Genomic DNA, 17,032 nt, shown 5'->3' on the forward strand with positions numbered 1-17,032 from the left:
CTGGTTCTGCGGAAGGGAAGCTCTGCCCCAGCACAGCCCCGGGCTGGGCACCAAGGGGGGCTCTGGGGGGCTCCTGGACCCCTCTGGACCAGCCCTGGTGGCTTTGGTGTCCCTGGCACCTGGGCAGGTGACACCTGCATGCGGGTCACGTCCAACCTGCCCACGGGGCCGTGTCCATGGGACCACCTCAGACTTTCCCACAGGATTAATGTCCACCCTGCCCATGGGGTCCTGTCTCTGTGGGGTCGTGTCCCACCTGCCCCCGTGTCCCTGCACCCCCACAATGCCCTCACAGGGCCTGAAGCCCATTCCTCGCTTTCACAGCAGGAACTGAAGGATTTTTTCCATGAGACAAAAACAATCCCCGCTATGCCGGGGCCGGGCGCTCCGGGGGCAGCTCCGGCCACGCCGAATCCCTCGGGCAGACACCATCCCCAGCCCGTTCCCTTTGTGACACCCCTGCGGAGGTGTCACAGCTGCCACCTCCCTCCGGTGACTCAGCCCCTGACCGCTCCCTCCCAGGGCACAGGGGGCAGCTCCCAGTCCCCCACCAGACCCGGAGACGATTCCAGGAGGAGAAGGAGCCAAAGCAAACACGGCGTCGGATCCCGCCGGCGCTCCCGGCCCCGCCAGCCGCCCACTGCAGCCCTTCCATGGCTTAATTAGAGGCTCCTCCAACCTTCTCCCCGGCCTGGCAGCTTCAAAGCCCAGCGTTCCCGGCGGGATCGGGGTGGGAGCGCCCGTCCCACCCCAAATCCTCGCTGTCTCGCCTATGTTTAGACATTTCGGGAGTTTATTCCAGACCACAAGGGCACTCTCAGGGATTATTTTGCTTGGCAGCCGCATCCCAGCGTGTTCTCAGCTCCTCAATCCCTGAGCAGCACTCGGGAACGGAGCGGGGAAAACAAGCGGCGCTGCAGCCCCGCGTTCCCGGCTCCGCCGCGGGAGGATTCCCTGAATTAGCGGGGCTCTTTGGAAATCTCCGCCTCTCCCGTCCTGGAAGTTAAGTCAAGCCAGCACGGGGAAGCTGCCAGGGTGAAATCAGCTCTGGTTCTGTGGAAAACGGGAGGAGGAAGGCGGCTGTTCCCTGGGGAAGGAGCTCCTGCTCCGGTTTGAGGCGATCCAAAATAGCGCAGCTGCAGCTCCCCACCATCCCAGTGAATCCCAGTTTCCCTCTTCCCAGCAGGGCCTCTTCCCCCTCCCAAGAGTACAGAGAAGCAGCAGTCAGTGCCGAATCCCGGGGGATCCGAATCCCCCCCCAATCCCCGGTTCTGCAGTGGGATTAGGAGCAGGAAAAGCTGTGTGTCAAAGTCCAGCTCCTTCCAAACCCGTGCCATGACCTCGAGAGCCCTTCCTGCGGCAGACACTGCCAGAACAACGTTCACCTGGACAAGAGTTAGCAGGCAGCTGGGGGAAAAAATGCAAGGAATTTGTGTTTCCAAGTGTTTGCAGCAGCACAGGCTCACCTGCCTGTACTTTCTCAGCTTCCTGTTTATGGAGCGAGGCCGATGAATCAGCCCAGGGAGAGTTCAGAGAACTTCTGGGAGCTGTTCCCACCCCCGTCCCTGTCCCTGCAGCACCCTGAGGATCCACAGCCAGGGCAGGGCTGGATCCACAACAGGGCCCAGGTGTGGATCCAGCACTGCCCTGGTCTGGATCCAGCTCTGCCCTGGTGTGTATCCAGCCCTGCCCTGGTGCGGATCCAGTCCTGCCCTGGTGTGGATCCAGTCCTGCCCTGGTGTGGATCCAGCACTGTCCTGGTCTGGATCCAGCCCTGCCCTGGTGTGGATCCAGCCCTGCCCTGGTCTGGATCCAGCCCTGCCCTGGTGTGGATCCAGCACTGCCCTGGTGTGGATCCAGCACTGCCCTGGTCTGGATCCAGCTCTGCCCTGGTGTGGATCCAGCCCTGCCCTGGTCTGGATCCAGCCCTGCCCTGGTGTGGATCCAGCCCTGCTCTGGTGTGGATCCAGCCCTGCCCTGGTGTGGATCCAGCCCTGCTCTGGTGTGGATCCAGCCCTGCCCTCGTCTGGATCCAGCCCTGCTCTGGTCTGGATCCAGCTCTGCCCTGGTGTGGATCCAGCCCTGCCCTCGTCTGGATCCAGCCCTGCTCTGGTCTGGATCCAGCCCTGCCCTGGTGTGGATCCAGCCCTGCTCTGGTGTGGATCCAGCCCTGCCCTCGTCTGGATCCAGCCCTGCCCTGGTCTGGATCCAGCTCTGCCCTGGTGTGGATCCAGCCCTGCCCTGGTCTGGATCCAGCCCTGCCCTGGTGTGGATCCAGCCCTGCTCTGGTGTGGATCCAGCCCTGCCCTCGTCTGGATCCAGCCCTGCCCTGGTCTGGATCCAGCCCTGCCCTGGTGTGGATCCAGCCCTGCCCTGGTCTGGATCCAGCTCTGCCCTGGTGTGGATCCAGCCCTGCCCTGGTCTGGATCCAGCCCTGCCCTGGTGTGGATCCAGCCCTGCCCTGGTCTGGATCCAGCCCTGCCCTGGTCTGGATCCAGCCCTGCCCTGGTGTGGATCCAGCACTGCCCTGGTGTGGATCCAGCACTGCCCTGGTGTGGATCCAGCTCCATCCTCCCTTTGCCCATTTTTTAGCGAAATCAGTGTTTGGGAAAGGACTGGGATGTGACCTCGGCAGCCAGGCCTGGGCAGGAAGCACAGGACAAGTGGGGACACCCAGGTCTCCTGCACATCCCCCAGAAGCGAAGAAATGGCCCCCACAGAGGCGGAATTCCTTCTGCCAGGGGGGCAAACCTCTGGAGTTTGGCCTGGGCCCACCTCCTGCTGCTGCTGGAGCCGGGCCAGCGCTGACTCTTCCCTTCCCTGGATGTGCTCCGTGACTCAGCACCAGGCCCCGCTCTCCCCTCGCTGAGTCAGCCCCAGCCCTCGCTCAGCACAAACAAATCTTCCCCAACTTCTGCTGCAGCACTTCCCGGCTGATCCCGGTGGCAGCAGCGTTCTGGGACAACATTCCCAGATTTTCGGGAATGGCTCTGGTGGCGCTGCTCCTCACGCTGTGCCCGGGAGCTCTTCCAGCAGGGATGAAGTCACCGGCCCTGCAGCTCTCCGGGCTGCTCCCCCTGCTCCTCCTCAGCGCGGGGATCCGGCAGATCCCAGGGAACACTGACAGAAAGATTTCCCAGCAGCTGGGGCTGCAGCACAAAAACCACGGGAAACCCACGCGAATTCAGGGAACACAAGAGCACAAGGGCAGGGAGGGATCATCCAGGGGTGGCCCGAGGGCAAGGACAAAGCTGGGAGGGAGGCTGGGAAATCCGGGATGCCGGAGTGCAGGTGAGAGGTTTGGGAATGATGCAAAGACATCTCAGGAGGGTCTGGCTGGGGCACCAACCCCCCGGGAGCACTCCTGCCTATTTTAGGGAAAGCACTGAAGTCAGGATGAATCCCGGAATGATCAGGATTTGGTGTTTTAAACCGGTTTGGATATTCTGGACTAAAAGCAGGATGCTCAGTGCCACGTCTTCAGCAGCTCGGTCTGACTCAGGAACAGCCCCAAATCTCTCCTGGGTTCCATCCGTAAATTTCCAGGCTCGCACGGTCAGAAATCCCGTGTTTTGCGCTCACATTCCCACAGATGCTGCGGGCGGGACCGCGGGGAGCCGAGGCTGTGCCGCCCTGCCGGGGTCCTGCACAGCCCCGAGGTCACGGCAGCCCCGGGTGACGGCCGGGCCGGCCCCGCCGCGTCCCACGGCGCCGCTTTGTTCCCGAGCGCGCTCCGTGCGCCCGGCAGCCTGCGAAAGTCCCGATTTGGGCTGATTCCCGGGGAAATCAGCGCAAAGCCGCGCAGCTCCTGAGTCACCGCGCGCAGCAGCAGCGGGTGACAGAGCGGTGACAGAGCGGTGACAGAGCGGTGACAGCAGAGCTGGCTCTGCCGAGCCGTGACTCAGCAGCGGCTCCGTGCTGGAGGAGACGCCTCCTCCTCCTCTCCCATCACGGATCTGGGCCGGCTCCGAGCAGCCTCTGCCCTTCCATCCATTTATTTATTGGTTTATTCACTGATCTCTTCCCGGCGCCGCTGCCTCCCGGCGGGACGGAGGACGCGCGGGTCCCCCAGAGCCAGCCCTGCCTTCTCCCTCGGCTCAGCCAAGCCTTTCCCCGCCTTTCCCAACCGAAACGCGGCCTCGGGATCGCGGTCACGAGGGTGAAACCGGCCGGGAAGCCGGGCCTGCCCCGGCCTGACGGCCACGCCGGGAATCGGCCCTGGCACGGGTCCCGGGCTGCTCCATCCCACGGTGCCACCTGCCCGCCGCGGCACGGGTGACGGCAGCGCGGAAATATGCGCTGATCCCGCGCTCCTTCGGGAATTCCTCCCATTCCTCTCATAGCTGCGAGCTGCCACTCCTCGAACACCGAGCTGCTGAGCGGCATCTACCCTTCCAGGACCCCATAAACCCCTCAGGACCGCATCTACCCTTCCAGGACCCCACTAACCCCTCAGGACTGTATTTACCCTTCCAGGACCGCATCTACCCTTCCAGGACCCCATAAACCCCTCAGGACTGTATTTACCCTTCCAGGACCCCACTAACCCCTCAGGACTGTATTTACCCTTCCAGGACCCCATAAACCCCTCAGGACTGCATCTACCCTTCCTGGACCCCATCTACCCTTCCAGGACCCCATAAACCCCTCAGGACCGCATCTACCCTTCCAGGACCCCACTAACCCCTCAGGACTGCATCTACCCTTCCTGGACCCCATCTACCCTTCCAGGACCCCATAAACCCCTCAGGACTGCATCTACCCTTCCTGGACCCCATCTACCCTTCCAGGACCCCATAAACCCCTCAGGACTGCATCTACCCTTCCAGGACCGAAGTTTTGCTGCTTTTGTCTTCCTCCCCCCCCTCTCCACCCCAAAAATGTGGGATTGGTGCTCATGGATGAGCCCGTGCCCGCTGGGAAGCACCGGGGGAGCTGCATCCTCCTTTTCCCGGGGGGATTTGGGATTCGCTCCGTGCTGGGGATGGGATTTGGGGAGGGAGGATGCACCCCTTAATCAAATCGTGCTTTTAATTAATTAAAGAGCAGCCTCACATCCATTACACGGAGCTGCAAAAAACCCCAAACCCGCCAGGACTGGGAATTCAGGGACGGAGCAGCCCGAGGGTTCTGGGATTCGGGGATGCAGCAGCTCCCCGCGGCTGGAGCGGGGCCAGGAGCCACCGACACCTCCGCGGAGCGAGCCCGGAGCCAGGAAAAGCGGGGGGAGCCCGGCGGGGGAGCCGGGATCGCTATCCCAGAGCCGGTTCCTGCTTTTCGGGATGACCTCATGGTTTTTGGGAACAGAGCGCGGCTGTTGGGGCCGCGGCGCTCGCTCCTTGTCTGGGCAAGAACAAAGCCGGCTCCATTTTCCCTTCACACTTCCTGCAGCAGCAGCTCCGCGCCTCAATGAGCCATTGAATTTTTCCCTGACTGCAGCAAGTTTTTATTCCCTTTTTTTTTTTCTTTTTTTCCCTCCTTACACCTCCTTTCAGACCTCCAGATTTCTGTGGCGTGGGACCAGGAGCCATCGCAGGGTGGGAAAACTCCCTAAAAACTCCTTAAAAACTCCTGGGCTCTGCTCAGAAATGGATTTTAAGCCATTTCATGTCCCACCAACAGCATGGACAGACCCTTTGGAGCTGCTCCATCCCACTTCAATCTACTCAAACCTTAAAATCCACAGAAACATGAAGCATCCCCATGGACTTAATCCCTTTTTTCCTGGGAAACCTGAAGCCCCCAGGAATTCACCCTTTTTTCCTTCCCTCCTGCTCCAGGAAGCTCAGGCCTGGCTGTGGAATCTCCTTCTCCCCGATTTCCTGGGAGCAGCTCCATAATTAACAGCCCTTTGCTAATGGAGCCTCAGAACCCCAAGGGAGAATCTTTTCCCTGAGGCAGGAATTCACCTGGAGCGGAAGAACTCAGCCCTGCTGGGAAGCAAAACCCCAAAACCTGAACCCCACAACTTTGGGATGAACACCCAGCTCCAGCTCCGTTCTGGAATGGGAACACGGAGCTGCTCCAGGATCCCCATTCCCTACAAACAGACCCTGCTGGCACTGGGGCTCATTCCCATTTTGGAATGGGAACACGGAGCTGCTCCAGGATCCCCATTCCCTACAAACAGGCCCTGCTGGCAGTGGGGATTGGGGCTCATTCCCGTTCTGGAATGGGAACACGGAGCTGCTCCAGGATCTCCATTCCCTACAAACAGGCCCTGCTGGCAGTGGGGCTCATTCCCATTTTGGAATGGGAACACGGAGCTGCTCCGGGATCCCCATTCCCTACAAACAGGCCCTGCTGGCAGTGGGGATTGGGGCTCATTCCCGTTCTGGAATGGGAACACGGAGCTGCTCCGGGATCCCCATTCCCTACAAACAGGCCCTGCTGGCAGTGGGGATTGGGGCTCATTCCCGTTCTGGAATGGGAACACGGAGCTGCTCCGGGATCCCCATTCCCTGCTGGCATCAGGGCCCCGCTCATTCCCGGCCCTTTCCCGTTCCCGGGACACGTGCGTGACCTCTGGGGCACGGCTGTCACATGAGTGGAACACCGCTGCTCTTTCCTCCTCCACCCATCCCCGCAGTCCTGTGACTTTCCCTCCCCAGCTTTGTTTTTATTCCTGCCGGAGCTCCAGAGGGTGACAGCGATGACAAAGCCACCCTAAATCATCCCCGAACCCCACGAGGCCTCAGCCAGAGCGGGATGAGCCCATGGCTTCAGAGCCTGATGACTCCTCTGCACTTGTTTCAGCACAACAAGCCGAGCAGCGCCGTGTGACCGCGGCCGTTTTCCCGCAAAAGCGCGGCTTTTTGGGAAAGGCCGATGACTGCAGCATCATGTGAGGGTCTGCAGCTCCTGCCGCGGGGCTGGCTCTGCTGCGGGAGGAAGCTGAAGGCTCTTTTCTCCCGGTCACGCTGGGCTGGCGGCGCTCCAGGGCTGAGCTCAGGGCTGGGGCTGCTGCCAGCGGCCGGCCAGGCTAAAAAAGGGAATTTTCCCCACTGTGTGAAAGGGCTGGGGTGGGAGGCACGTGAGGGAGCTGCCTTGGGGTCACGGGCAACTTCGGGCTGGCTGGGGTTTAAATTTAGAAAATTATCTGCTGCAGGTTGGGGAAAAACAGGGATAGGGGAAAGAGGCAGAGTTCCTGGAGGAGAGAGGCTTTGGAGAGACCTGATTACAGTCCTGCAGGAGCCGGCAGGGAGGTGGAGGGGTTATTTACAGGGTGCCAGGATACAGGGAATGGCTTCCAAGCTGGAAAAGGGGAGATCTGTGGGGGATTTGGGATGGAATTCCTGCCTGTGAGGATGGGGAGGGGCTGGGATGGGATTCCCAGAGAAGCTGTGGCCTTTGCTGGGGTTTGATGGTGAAACAAGTGCAGAGGAGTCATCAGGCTCTGAAGCCATGGGCTCATCCCGCTCTGGCTGAGGCCTCGTGGGGTTCGGGGATGATTTAGGGTGGCTTTGTCATCGCTGTCACCCTCTGGAGCTCCGGCAGGAATAAAAACAAAGCTGGGGAGGGAAAGTCACAGGACTGCAGGGATGGGTGGAGGAGGAAAAGCAGCAGCTGGGCCCTGGATCCCTGAAATGTCCAGGGATGGAGCAACCTGGGACAGTGAAAAATGTCCCCTGCTCGTGGCAGAATGATCTTGGCTTGGAATTCCCAGCTGCAAATCCCAACCTGCATCCCTAACTGGATTAAAAAAAATACGGATAAACAACATTTCTGTGCTGCTGGGAAAAGCTGTGCCGCCACTTTGGCATCACCTCGGAGCGGCCAGACCAGGATAAATCAGGATAAACCGGGATAAACCGGGATAAGGATGAAGGAGAGGCTCACCTGAGCTGGCCAGACCTGTCCCTGTGCAATCCCTGCCTAATTAGCATCTTCATTTAGCAGGTGAAATTAGGAGGAGCTCGGTGCCAGGACACTGAGGTGACACAGCTGATCCCGTTCCCCTCTTCACCGCCCATTCCAATTACTTTCAATCCATCTTTTTTTGCTTGTGAACTGTTAATTTTGATGTATTTTTATCTCAAATTTCACTATATTAGAGTCAACACCCACCCACCCAACCTGCTGCAAAACCATCTGCATTTAAGTGCTGAATTTAAAACTCCGGGTCAAAATCCAACCCTCCAACCACCTAAATTCGGGTTTTATTTGCCCAGAATTCACTTTTGAGTGCTTTTTGCAGCGCCAAAGGAGCTCAACTTTGCCTCCAGTCCCTCAGCTGGGATTAATTAGTGCTGCTCCTACCTGGAGTCTCCCAGGGCTAAAAACAGAGGGAGGAGAGGCAGGATTTAGCATCCTGTGAAAAAACTGGTAATTTGGAATTCCCAATTTGGGAATGCCGGGGAAAGCTGCCGGGAATTCAGCTGCTACTAGGGCTAAAATAAGGCGGCAGCAGGAGGAGTGAAGTCCTTGGCACCGTGTGGCTCCTCCTCCTCCTGTTCCACCTTCTCCTCCTCCTCTTCCCAACCCTTCCCTGGCACATGAGTCACGTTCCCTGAGGAACCCACTCATCCCAGTTTTCCTCTTCCAGTGTGAAAAGAGCAGCAGAAATATCCTTTGACTGCGTGGAACGTGGAGCCCATGCCGGGTGCTGGAGGATCCCACAGCACCTGCGGCTTCTCCGAATTCTGACAAATCACCCAAACCCGTGAGCTCAGAGAACACGTGCCTTGCTGGGAAACAATCCCCAAAACAGTCCCAGATCCGGGGGGTTTGGGGTTTTTCTGGATGGGGAAGTTTCGTGTGGATTTATGAGGATTTGCTCCTCGGGTTGGGGTGCAGACAAGGCAAACCCTGCCAAGCTCAGCCCTGCAGCTGGAATGGGAGCTCTGGAGGTGTTTCCTGGGATAACTCTGGTGTTTATTGGGATAATCCTGGTGTTCCTCCAGCATTCCCAGGGAAAGGTCACAGGCTGGAGAAGGCGGCACCGGGCGAACGGGGCTGAGCCAGCTGGGACCCCATCCCCAACTCCCAAATGTCACCGTGGGAGGCTGCGCGGCGGCAGCGCGGCCCAGGGATGAAGTAAGGACAGGCCAAAATTTTGGGATGGAACGAGCGTTAAGTGCGGCTTCTTGGTTAAAAATGGGAATTTGTGGGTCGGGCAGTGGCGCGGCTCTGCTGGCATGTGAGGAAGCTCGGCTGGCTGGGTTTTCCCGGAGCAGGGGAGGGGGAGAAGCAGAGGGATCAGAGCTCCGGGAATGGCCATCCCAGAGGAGCTGGCAGCGCTGGGAACAACGCCGGGAGCGGAATTCCCGTAGGGAATTCCCACAGGGCTGGGGTGCTGCTGCTCGATAACCGGACAATGCTGGATAATATTGATGTTTGATAATTGGACAATGCTGATATCTGATTATTGGATAACACTGATATTTAATAATTGGACAATGCTGATATCTGATTATTGGATAACACTGATATTTAATAATTGGATAATATTGATATTTAATAATTGGATAATGCTGATATCTGATTATTGGATAACACTAATGTTTGATTATTGGATAATATTGATGTTTGATAATTGGACAATGCTGATATTTGATTATTGGATAACATTGATATTTGATTATTGGATAGTATTTATGCTTAATAGTTGGACAATGCTGATATCTGATTATTGGATAACACTGATATTTGATAATTGGATAATATTGATATTTGATAATTGGATAATGCTGATATCTGATTATTGGATAACATTGATATTTGATTATTGGATAGTATTTATGTTTAATAATTGGACAATGCTGATATTTGATTATTGGATAATACTGATGTTTGATAATTGGCTAATGCTGATATTTGGTTATTGGATAATGCTGGTATTTTATTATTTGGTAATATTGATATTTGATTATTGGATAGTATTGATATTTGATAATTGGATAATATTGATATTTGATTATTGGATAATGATGTTATTTGATAATTTGTCCACCAGTCCTGACTCCTGGGACAGGGCAGGACAGGAGAGGAGGTTCCTGGCCTGGAATCCTGCACATCTGTCACTCCCCTGTCACCTCCTTCAGCAGCTCCATCCCAAACTGCTCCTCCACATTCCCAAATCCCAGGTGGCTCCAAGCTGCCCTTGGACACTTCCAGCATCCAGGGGCAGCCACAGCTGCTCTGGGAATCTCCAAAATCCCAAAATTTGGGCTGGGAACTGCGGCCAGAGTAGTTCCCAGCCTCCGATGCCTTTCCCAGATGTGCACCCGGGTAAAAACATTCCAACCCCTTCTCCCAGGGGCTGGGTTCCCCCTCTGTGGGAAAACTGAGCTCAAATTCCCCAAAACCTGGGAAAACAAAGAGGTGTCAACTCTCTGAGGGAGGAAAATCAACACCCAGGAGGGAAGGAGCAAAGGATCAGGAATTCCAGCTTGTTCTGTGTGTTTGGAGACAGATCATAAAGCCTGAGGGTTTCCCTCCCTCAAAAAAAAAAGTTTAAACCAATTAAAAATCAGTCTTTAAGTTTCAGGTTTCCGTTTTAAGTTGAAGAAAACCAGTTTAAAATCAGTTTTCTGCTGGTGAGCTCAAGTGCAGGAGCTCAGGAGGAAGGAAAAGGTTTCTCACAAACCACGGATGTTTCGCTGCTGCCCAAAAGCCCTTCCCAGTTTGTTGGGTTTTCCCTGAAAAGTTGGGGTTTTCACCCAAATCCCTCCCCTTAATCCTTCATCAGTGATTTCACTTTCAAGAGCTGCAATTTCCTGAGCTTTTCCCAGCTTTTCTGTGGGTTCAGCAGCTCTTCCAGGCAGCATTTCCTATTTCCCCAAAAAGGTTCAGCTGAGCCATCCCAAAATGAGCATTTCCTGCTTTGACAGCTCTGAACTTCTCCGAATTCTGACAAATCACCCAAACCCGTGAGCTCAGAGAACACGTGACCTGCCTTGCTGGGAAACAATCCCCAAAACAGTCCCAGATCCGGGGGGTTTGGGGTTTTTCTGGATGGGGAAGTTTCGTGTGGATTTATGAGGATTTGCTCCTCGGGTTGGGGTGCAGACAAGGCAAACCCTGCCAAGCTCAGCCCTGCAGCTGGAATGGGAGCTCTGGAGGTGTTTCCTGGGATAACTCTGGTGTTTATTGGGATAATCCTGGTGTTCCTCCAGCATTCCCAGGGAAAGGTCACACTCAGGCTGGAGAAGGCGGCACTGAGCAAACCTGGGTGATCCCTTTGTCCTGCCCACATCTGCCTACAATGCTCCTCAGCTCTCCCTACAAACTCCAGGGGTTTTCTCAGCTCCTGGAGCAGCAGGAAAGGGAATTTTTGGGTTGGAAAAGCCGGGGTGGGGGCTGTGGGGTGAAGGTTTCTGGGCGTGCAGGTGCAGTGTGGGAGGGCAGGAAGGACAAACCCCAAACTGAGTCAGCAGCTGCTTCCTTATCTCACATCTGAGAAATGGCAAAGCAGCAGCTGAGCTGAGCTGGGAAAGGGCTCCAGAACTGCTGGGAACCACGGGAAGGCCTTGGGTTTGGGATTTTCCTGCTGCCAGAGAGCGCAGATGAGGGGACGCTGGGATGCAGCTGCAATCAAAGGTGGTGCCGTGAGCGTGGATGGAAATGGGATTTGGTAACGGGTAATGGGGCTGCAGCTCACCCCAAAACCAGAATTCCCAGCAGGAAAACACGGAATCACAGCCCCCACGGTGGGAAGGGAGAGTCCCACCCAGGAAAAGATGGAATCACAGCTCCCACGGTGGGAAATGAGGGTCCCACCCTGCTCAAAGTCTCCCTCCTGGCTTTCCTTGGGTGAACTCCTCCTCTTCTTCATATTCCCCCTCAAAAATGGGGCAAGCACCTCTCCTTCTCCTCATTCCCCCCCAAAAATGGGGTAAGCACCTCTCCCTCTGTTCACTCCCCCTAAGAGAAGGGTGAACATCCCAACCTTTCCCTTCCCTTTAATCCTTAAAGGATTAACTGTGCCCCTAAATAAACAATGCTCAGGAAAACAGGAGGGATGATGCAATTAAAAAAAAAAAAACCACAAAAAAACAACACAACAGATTTTTTTTTTTTGCCTTTCTTTAGGCAAGGAATAGAAGAGCAGAGCTGGTAGTGACAGGCTGAGAGGCCACCACGAAGAAACCTGAGCAAACTCCTCACCCCAGCCAGCACCACCCCCTGCAGGGATTGCTGAACCGCCCTTCCAAGCGAATTCCCAGAAAAGCACGTGGATTCGGGAGCAGGAGGCTTTCCAATGCTTTCCTGGCAGGGCTAAGGGCCAATTCCCAACTCCTGGAGCAGCTCAGGAGCTGCCACTCAGCCCTGAGCTCTTCGTGTGCTCCGAGGGGGCTGCAGCAGGAGCCAGTCCCCTGGGCAGGAGACAGTCCTGGGGGGATTTTAGGGACAGGTTGTACAGAGAGATTTTAGCCACAGATTTCAGGGATGGATTTTAGGGACAGAACCAGGCTGGTAGGAGAATTCCTGGGAAATTTCAGGATGGTGGAACAGCCAGAGCAGCACAAACAACCCCGCAGTCACGGGGCTTGAAAGGCTCTTTGAATTTCTGTGTGCAAAAAGGACAGAGTGCAAATGCCACAGACGGCTCCAAACCCTCTGGATCATCCCTGATGATCCATCCCCACCTCCTCCAGCCCCGGGAATGAGTCAGGCAGGCCCTGAGCAGGGCAACACCTCCGTGCAAGGCTGGGTCACTGCACCCTCCAACACATCCCTTCCCCACTCAGACCGGATTTCTGCAGCTCAGAGAGCAAAAAAATGCCATGAACTCTGTGCAATCTTCATAGAAAACAGATATAAAACAGATTTAACAGCACCCAGCAGCAGCAGGAGCCTAAAAGTTTTTTATCTGCCCAATTTTCTCTCCTCCCTGCACATCTGGGCAGCCGTTGAGGCCAAAACTCAGGCTGTGCTGATCAGGGGAAAAAATAAAAGAATTATTTTAAAAATCCCACCTCCAGCTGGAAGGCACCCAAAAGCCTGGCTGCAGTTTGGGTCTGAAACAGCACCTTATTTAGACAATCTGAGGAATGTTTGGGAGGCCGCTCCGGCTGGGAATTTGCATAATGGGTGTCTGTCCGTGCTTACCTAAGAGCACAGGAATCCCGTCTGTCAGTCAGTCTAGACTGCGGGGTTGGATCCAGGGAATCTCCTGGCCAGGAATAACACCGGGAGCAGGGCAGGGTGCTGCCATCTGCTGCTGGCACTGGGCGTTTGGCAGCAATTTGATTTTTGGGGTGATTTTTTGGGTTGGGGTTGTGGTGCAGAGCACGGGGCGAAGAGTGGGGGAAAATCCATCCTAATCCTCACCCTCATCCCCATCCCATCCCCATGCTCCTGGGAAAGCCCCAGTGCTCCTGGTGGCCCTGCAGAGCCTCACCCCGCTCTGCTGGTGGCTCCAGTTTTAATTAACGCGCTTTGATTAAGGAATCCCCATATAAATAATGACATTAAAGCCAACTAATAAATATTCAAATGAGAGCCCCACAACCGCGGCCCAAGCGCGCCCTCTGCCGCCCGCACCGCGGAACCGCAGGCCAGGAAATCCTGGAACACCTTTCCCCCCAAAAATGGGATTTTAAAGGATTTTTCACCCGAAATGCACAAAATCAGCCCATTCCCACTTCCAAAGCCTGGCTGCGACACACGGGGAAACGCAGAGCTCTGGAGCCACCTGGATCTCAGCTCTTTGGGTGACCCAGGAGCAGCAACTGCTCATCATCATCACCATCCTCATCACCCCAATGTCCTCCTGTCCCAAAGCCCCTGTGGGGAGCTCAGACATCTCTCAAATGCAGGGAGGGCTCAGCCTCCTGCCCCTTGAATTCCCAAGGTCATTCCAACAGGATCCAGCGCCGTTGGAAACCCTGAGGATGATGCAGCCCTGGGACAAGACAGCCCCAATTCCCAGCCCTGGGTTTGTCACCTCCAAACAAGCCCTCCACGGAACTTCCCAGGAACAGCAGCTCCCACACAGCTCCAGGCCCCCTCTGGAATGCAGAGATCTCCCCCCCTAATTAACGAGGTAATTGCTGGCATATAACGAGCAGCACCCACAGTCAGCACTTCCCAATCCAAATCCACCTCCAAACCCATTCCAAAGCCCTCATCCGCACTGTTTTCCAGATAAAACGAACCAATTAAGGGGAAATTAATCAATAAGGAGACAAATCACGAGGTCTCTGCTCACCTTCCTACTGCAGAGCAGCCTCGTTCTCTGTCCTGGATCCACGTGGATTCCCTGAATTTTCTGGATTGCCTGGTTGCTCCTGCCAAGGAAAATGGGAATTCAGATCCATCACCCCGAGCAGATGGAGCTGTGCTATTAATGGAGGTATAATTCGGGATATTTTCTCCATCACGGCATTAATCAGCGTTGGAGAGGGACATCCCTGGTTTGATCAATATCCAATCATTCACCGGAAAATCAGGGCTGACATTCATTTATCAATAATCAGAATAACGACAGGGAAGCCGTGGAATCCGTTCTCCTTTGTTTTTATAAATCACAGCCACGGCCTGGGTGAGGGCTCAGGGAAATATTTGGGTCTAAATTGCATTTTTTAGGAGGGGGAAGCAGAGAGGGAGAGGGGTTTGTATCATTTGGCTGGGGGGAGATGAAGAAGAGAAGGAGTTTGCATCATTTTTGAGGGGAATGAGGAGCTGGAGAGGTGCTTGCCTCATTTTTTGGAGGGAATGTTAGGAAGTGTTTTCCCATTTTTGGGGGGAATGAGGAGAGGGAGAAGTGTGTGCACCGTTTTTGGGGGGGGGAACATGAAAAAGAGGAGGAATCCCCCCCATTTTAGAGGAGAATATGAAGAAGAGGAGCTGTTTGCCCCATCTTTGAGAGGGAATGATGGGAGGGAGAGGTGCTGCCCCCATTTTTGGGGGGGAATATGAAGAAGAGGAGGAGTTTGCCCCATTCCAGAGGAGACTGTGACAAAGAGGAGTTTGCATCATTTTTTGGGGGGGCAATGTGAGAAAAGCAGCAGCATTTACATCATCCCAGGGACGGCTGCAGAGCATTTCACCACAGAAAGCCTCAGCCTGCCCTGGCTGAGCACATCCTGGCAGGTTGAATTTCCGAGAAAACCTCGGCCCCAGGCTGCAGGAACGAGCTGGCCTTGGGAGAGCTCCCCAAGCCCCCCCGGGAGCCCCTCGTGCCTCACGTCCCCTTCCCAGTAAAGCATTGCTCAACCCAGCTGAAGCCAGAGCCGGAGCCAGCGAGGGATGAATTCCAAGAATCCATCGGAGCTGAAACCCAGCCCTGCTTGTTTTCCCCGCTCGCTGGCTGAACACAAACAGGGTATTTTTTTTTTTCTTTGCTTTGTTTTGTTTTGGTTTTTCTGAAGGAGTCAAACCCACGTCAGTGACTCTGGGCTGGGGTTCAGGCCAGGGCTCCTTTCTCCTCCTGCAGATTGCAGCAGATTCAGGGATGAGGAATGGCCAAAAAAAGCAGTTCAGACTTGTTTTGCTTTTTCATTTAACAGGGATTTTCACAAATTTTACATTCCAGGGCCAGGTCTCTGTGGAAATAGGAAGGTGAGGGCAGGGAAAAAAAGCCTGAATTTGGGGAAGAGCAAAAGGGAGTTGGGGATAGAAGGCACAAACACCTCAAACAGCTCCAGGTTTGGAACTGGCCTTGGAATGGGCAACCCCTGAGGCTCATGGAATCATGGAATGGTTTGGGCTGGAAGCAGTTCAAAGCCCACCCACTTCCACCCTTCCCACTGTCCCAGGTTGCTCCAAGCCTCTGGAATTGGGCACTTCCAGCCATTCCACTGCTCCAGGGAGGTTTTCCACAGCACCATCCACAAATCCCTGGGTTCTGGGGAGGCTTTAGCTGGATTTAGGATGGGGGGGATGGAAAGAGCACCTGGATCATCAGATTCACTCCTTCTTCCTGCTGGAGCAGTTCTGATTCCCTCCAGAATCCTGCAATTGATCCAAAAGGACCCAAATCCCAGGGAATTCATCAACACAAACAGGGGGCATGGGCAGGATGCGGGGCTGACAACATGCAGCAGCACCTGGGAGGTTCCAGGGGCAGGGAAGGCCACCAGGAATTTTAGGAAAAGAGCCAACCTTCAGCTGCAATCCTGACTTCAGAGGGGTTTTCCAAGCCAAACCATTTCACGGAGGTGAAGCTGCTGCTGGAATCAGCTCCACGCTGCAGGAGGGCTTGACACAAACCAGCCCAAATCCAACCACCTCCAAAGCCATTCCAAAGCCCTCAGCCAGGCCGTTTTCCCAGGTAAAATGAACCCATTAATGGCAGATTAATCAATAACGAGACAAATCCCTTCCCTTCAGACCAAGGCAGCTGGAGCTGAGCTGAAAGCCTGCAGCGACAACACAACACGTGCCTCACTGCCCTCGGTTTCCCCCGGAATTTTGGGCTGCTTTGGGTTCCTCCTTTTGCCCTTTCCTTTCCAAAGTGCAGGGGGTCCTGCACTACAAATGGTTGAGTTTTAGGTTTAGAGCTGCTCTCAGAGCCCTGCAGAGACCCCATGGGGACCTGGCAGCAGCTACACCACGACCAAAGGAAAAAAGCAGCCCCGGAGCTTTGCAGAGGGACACGATCCCACCTCTGGCTTTCCCGTTGTTTACAGCCCGGCAGGATCCCTGCTCCGGGAGGGAAAACAAGGCTGACCTCAGCCGCAGTAAACTCTGCCCCCTCCTTCCTCCCAGCCCTGTCCCGGCGCAAAGGTTTGGAACTCGATATTCCACAGGCTCCTGTTTACGGACACTGCAGCGGCCACGCTCCGCGGCCAGCCCAGCTGGGGACACGGGCTGGGGACACCCCAGGGACACGGGGGCTTCCCTGTGCCCCAGAGGCTGCCCCTTCCTCCGGGAAACATCCCCTGGCTCCGGGCCTGGAGGCCTTGGAAAGGCTCTGCCCCCTCCCCACAAACGGCAATTAATTCCTGCTGGGAATGTCACACTGACAGCCGGGGCAAAATCCTGGCTCTATCCAGGTTTTCCTGGCTCTATCCAGGTTTTCCTGGCTTTACCCGGGGTTACCCTGGTTGCATTCAGGATTCCCTGGCTGCATTCAGGATTTCCT

General features: G+C 55.5%; 2 protein-coding genes across 2 annotated transcripts in view; one reads left to right on the plus strand and one right to left on the minus strand.

The window, feature by feature from the left end:
• THOP1 (thimet oligopeptidase 1) overlaps window positions 1–17,032 on the plus strand; it is an 84,844-nt gene that overhangs the window by 17,523 nt on the left and 50,289 nt on the right. The gene's annotated exons all lie outside the window — the stretch shown is intronic.
• Window positions 1–17,032, minus strand: part of GNG7 (G protein subunit gamma 7) — a 28,908-nt gene that overhangs the window by 5,503 nt on the left and 6,373 nt on the right. The window lies entirely within an intron of this gene.

This window comes from Anomalospiza imberbis, chromosome 27 (genome assembly GCF_031753505.1).
Source record: "Anomalospiza imberbis isolate Cuckoo-Finch-1a 21T00152 chromosome 27, ASM3175350v1, whole genome shotgun sequence".
In the NCBI taxonomy this organism is placed as follows: Eukaryota; Metazoa; Chordata; class Aves; order Passeriformes; family Viduidae; genus Anomalospiza; species Anomalospiza imberbis.